This window comes from Globicephala melas, chromosome 8 (genome assembly GCF_963455315.2).
Source record: "Globicephala melas chromosome 8, mGloMel1.2, whole genome shotgun sequence".
Lineage (NCBI taxonomy): Eukaryota > Metazoa > Chordata > Mammalia > Artiodactyla > Delphinidae > Globicephala > Globicephala melas.
The window spans coordinates 65,724,196-65,729,525 of NC_083321.1; the positions used below are offsets into that span (position 1 = coordinate 65,724,196).

Consider the following 5,330-nt stretch of genomic DNA (forward strand, 5'->3'; position numbering starts at 1 on the left):
TACTGGGCATATACCCAGAGAAAACCATAATTCAAAAAGACACATGCACCCTAATGTTCATTGCAGCACTATTTACAATAGCCAGGTCATGGAAGCAACCTAAATGCCCATCAAGAGATGAATGGATAAAGAAGATGTGGTACATATACACAATGGAATATTACTCAGCCATAAAAAAAGAATGAAATTGGGTCATTTGTAGAGATGTGGATGGATCTAGAGACTGTCATACAGAGTGAAGTAAGTCAGAAAGAGAAAAACAAATATCATATATTAATGCATAGATGTGGAACTAGAAAAATGGTACAGATGAAACAGTTTGTAGGGCAGAAATATTGACACAGATGTAGAGAACAAATATATGGACACCATGGGGGGAAAATGGTGGGCATGGGGGTAGGGCTCGTGTGATGAATTGGGTGATTGGGATTGACATGTATACACTAATATGTATAAAATGGATAACTAATAAAAACCTGCTGTATAAAAAAGTAAGTAAAATAAAATTTAAAAAAAGAGAATAAAATAAAGATATAGCTGCAGCAAAGTACTCACCTAGAGAAAAGTATGATTTGGGTACTGTTGAGGCACAGAAGAAAGATGGGGGAGTGAGTTGAGTGTGACTATGGTCATCCTGATCTGTAATTCAGGGGAAAAAATTGGGGCTTGAGGGAATAATTAATATACAAGTATAATTAAACAGCACATAAATATTATTGGTGAATTTTTAATTGTCTCTCCAATTTTAAAATGTATACATGATAATTGCAAAAGCATTAAAAAACTATAGAAATGATTAATGTGAAATTCACCCAGAATATCTCCATTGCCTACTAACATTTTGATATATATATATATATATATATATATATATATTTAGACCTAGCTTACACAGACACAACTCGTACTTGCATACTCTTAAATATTTATATATACAAATATATCATAAATGGGTCATAATACATATTCTGTTTTTGTAACTGCAATTCACTTAATGGTAAGTCACGAAGGGGGACCTGGAGGGGACAGCAAATGAGACTAAAAAAAAGTGGTCAGGAAGCAGTATAAGAATGGGGAGAGAGGCAGAGGGTGGCGGGCTCCTCTCCTTCCTCCTCCCCCCGCCCTGCCTCGTGTGCTTAGGCAACTCCTCCTCCTCCCTCCCCCTCCTCCTATCCCCCTCCCCCTCCTCCTCCCCTCCCCCGACATGCCCCACTTTAGGTCCGTGGTCTTCCGTGAGAGACAGAGGGGCCGGCCTGAGCTGACACTTTCTCAGCACTAGACCTGGACTCCCACCTGGCACCAGAATACAGTCGCTTTGAATCGAAGATACATGACTTGCAAGAGCAAATGATGAACAGCAGCATGAGCTCTGGGTCTGGGTTGGTCCCTGCAAATGAGTGAGAAGAGGTCCTTGTATGTCAGGGCCTTGTTTGATTATGACCAGACTTGGGACCGCTGCCTGCCAAGCCAAGGCCTCAGCTTCTCCTTTGGTGACAGTCTACTGTCATTAACGCCTCTGATGATGAGTGGTGGCAGGTGAGACTGGTGACCCCACACGGAGAAAGTGAGCAAATCAGTGTGATCCCCAGTAAGAAGAGGGTGGAAAAGAAAGAAAGGGCTCTACTGAAAAACGTGAAGTTTCATGCCAGGAGGGGGATGATTGTGTCTAGCAGGTCCATCAGCCACTATGGAGAACAGTGTGGAGGTTCTTTAAAAAACTAAAAATAGAACTGCCATAGACCCAGAAATCCCACTACTGGGCATATACCCTGAGAAAACCATAATTCAAATAGAGTCATGTACCACAATGTTCATTGCAACACTATTTACAATAGCCAGGGCATGGAAGCAACCTAAGTGTCCGTTGACAGATGAATGGATAAAGAAGATGTGGCACATATATACAATGGAATATTACTCAGCCATAAAAAGAAATGAAATTGAGTTATTTATAGTGAGGTGGATAGACCTAGAGACTGTCTTACAGAGTGAAGTAAGTCAGAAAGAGAAAAACAAATACCATATGCTAACAAATATGTATGGAATCTAAAAAGAAAAAAAATGGTTCTGAAGAACCTAGGGGCAGGACAGGAATAAAGACGCAGATGTAGAAAATGGACTTGAGGACACAGTGAGGGGGAAGGGTAAGCTGGGACGAAGTGAGGGAGTGGCATGGACATACATACACTACCAAATGTAAAATAAATAGCTAGTGGGAAGCAGCCACATAGCACAGGGAGGTCAGCTCGGTGCTTTGTGACCACCTAGAGGGGTGGGATGGGGAGGGTGGGAGGAAGACACAAGAGGAAGGGGATATGGGGATATATGTATATGTATAGCTGATTCACTTTGTTATACAGCAGAAACTAACATACCATTGTAAAGCAATTATACTCCAATAAAGATGTCAAAAAAAAAAAAAAAAACGAAACATAAAAAGAGTTTCCACCTCTCTCAAAGGTTTTCATTTTACAAGAGCAAAGAAAACATGGTATAGGAGAGCAGGGTACAGTAACAGGGAGTGACGTCCAACACCAGTGACAGTGAAAGCAGTTCCAAAGGACAGGAGGATGCTATTTTGTCATATGAGCCAGTGACACAGCAAGAAATTCACTATGCAAGGCCTGTCATCATCCTGGGCCCAATGAAGGACAGAGTCAACGATGACCTGATTTCGGAGTTCCCGCATAAATTTGGATTTTGTGTACAACATACTACCTGGCCTCAGTGTGATGATGAAGTGGATCGGCAAGACTACCAGTTTGTGGTCTCCCGAGAACAGATGGAGAAGGATATTCAGGACAAGTTCATTGAGGCAGGCCAATTCAGTGATCATCTCTATGGGACCAGCATCTAGTCAGTGAAGGGAGTTGGGGAGAGGGGCAAGCACTGCATCTTAGATGTTTCTGGCAATGCTATCAAGAGGCTGCAGCAGTCACAATTTTATCCCATTGCCATTTTCATCAAGCCCAAGTCCATTGAAGTGCTTATGGAAATGAACTGAAGGCAGAGGTATGAACAAGCAAATAAGACCTATGACAAAGCCATGGAACTGGAGCAGGAGTTTGAAGAATACTTCACAGCCATTGTACAGGGTGACTCACTGGAAGAGATTTAAAACAAAATCAAAGGAATCATTGAGGACCAGTCTGGGCACTACATTTGGGTCCCTCCCCTGAAAAACTCTGAAGAATCCCCTCCAACCATTCTATTGTGAACAGAAGAAATCAACTCCCCCTCCCCTCCTCCCTCTTCATTCCTGTCTCCATGGGGAGAACAAACGACTACTGTTCTTGTCGCCTTTTCTAGATATATCCAAAAAATTGAGTTTTCTAGTCCTGTTCTTTTTTTTTTAAATTTTTGTTTTGTTTTAGTTTATTTTGGGGGATGATGCCATCTTACTCATCATGTGACTGTGCCCATTCCTGCATGGACCTTTCCCAAGCACTAGCACAAGTGCAAATCCATCAGAGTCATTGTTTGCATAAAACCAAGCTGAAGCGAAGAGAAGAGAGGAGGACTGATGAAAAGACAGACTGGACTGCTGTGCGGCTTATGAAGTGAGCCCCATGCACCCTGCGAGGAGAGGCTCCCAGGCTTTGCTACGATCTGTACACTGCCTTGAGGTTTGGGATGGCGTGGTCATGGCGATAGAAAGTATCATATATATATATAAAATTTATAGAAATATATAGAAATTATATATATTATATACTCTCATATAGTTTATTATATATTCACACACATTTGGACTAGAAAATCTATGGAGATATCATCAATGGTACTGTGTTATTAGAGAAATGCTTTAATTTTCATATTCCAATCAGATGGCATCTTATATCTCAACTGGTTGGGGAGGGAGTGAAAGTGGTAGTTAAGTGCTGTACGGAGGGCACCTGCATTGGTCATTCTTTTGAGACCTGGGCTTTTCTTTAGGAGGGGTCAGCTGGAGGATGGTGAGAAAGGGCTTTTGCCCAGGGGCCAGAGGCTTGGAGCTGTGACCCTAGAGCCAATGCTGCCTTTGGGGCACAGTCAGGCCCGCAAGTGGAGAGTGAGAGAATGGCTAACGGTGCTCCCACGGTATTAAATTGCCGATTGTTTTATGCCACCTGATGTGTCTGCATGAAAGGTTTCCTTTTTGTTCATTTTTAAGCTGCTCTTAAACCAAAACCATGTTGTGCTACTGTGTCAGCCTCTTCATTCTTCCAAATTTTACTTTTACTATTTAAGTGAATGTGTAGAATCCAATTTGACCATGTTCTAAAGGCTCAAGATGTTCTGGAGGAGCCGGGCCTCGTGATAGATTAGGCAACCTGGGCTTGGCCATCCTGTCAGCGGAAAGGGAAGTGGGGGCAGGTGAGAATCGACAGGAGCTGGGCCTCCTATTGTAACGTGTCCCTTCACTCACCTGCCAGGGACATGCTGGGCTCAGCTGAGGCCCTGTCATGGGGCCCACTGGCAGGGACGGAGAGTCACTTGCCTTCCAGCTCTGCGCAGAGACAGTGGGATGGCCCTGAGCTTGGCCAGCCGCGTACTGAAAAGTTTGATTTGGGTTTTTTTCGCAGCTGCTTCATATGCCCTACCTACCCCAATCCCTCACCAACAGCTGGTAGCTTACTATTTCTTCAAGAAGAAAGTAGACTTTAATGCTGTCAATTTGAGCTGTAGAGCTGAGATTCACTTACTGTTGAGATGTGAAAACTTGTTGCTTTTTCCCAGAGTCAGATGGCGGTGATTGTGGTCAAGAAGGTTTTTCTCTGACCACAAATGCAGGCGGCAGGTGTGGCCCGGGCCCCGCCCCACCATGCTCCTTTGAAGCCACCATGCCTCCCTCAGCTCCACGCTGGAAGCACGACCCAGGGGAGAAGAGTGTGGACATGCTTGGCCCCAGGGTTGAGCCTGTTGCTTCCTAGCCCACTGTGTTACAACTGGTGCAAAGGATACATGTTGAAGATGCTTTGAGTGCTACCAGCCAGATTTAGGAAGTCTGTTAACAGTTCTCCTACCAGCATGATGAGGCTAACTGTAAAGTGTGGAGCCCAGAATGTGAGTAAAGAAAGGGCAGCAGCGGGCTTCCCTGGTGGCGCAGTGGTTGAGAGTCCCCCTGCCGATGCAGGGGACACGGGTTCTTGTCCCGGTCCGGGAAGATCCCACACGCCACGGAGCGGCTGGGCCCGTGAGCCATGTCCACTGAGCCTGCGCGTCCGGAGCCTGTGCTCCGCAGCGGGAGAGGCCACAACAGTGAGAGGCCCGCGTACCGCAAAAAAAAAAAAAAAAAAAAAAGGCAGCAGCTTTACCCGCGCAGTACACTGGATTGGAGGCAAGAGGAG

The 5,330-nt window shown here is 44.6% G+C and overlaps 1 pseudogene; it reads left to right on the forward strand.

Annotated features, from left to right (window-relative positions):
- The first annotated feature begins 1,308 nt into the window (after positions 1 to 1,308).
- LOC115867494 (disks large homolog 3-like) lies at positions 1,309 to 3,217 on the forward strand (annotated as a pseudogene).
- Positions 3,218 to 5,330: the final 2,113 nt, after the last annotated feature.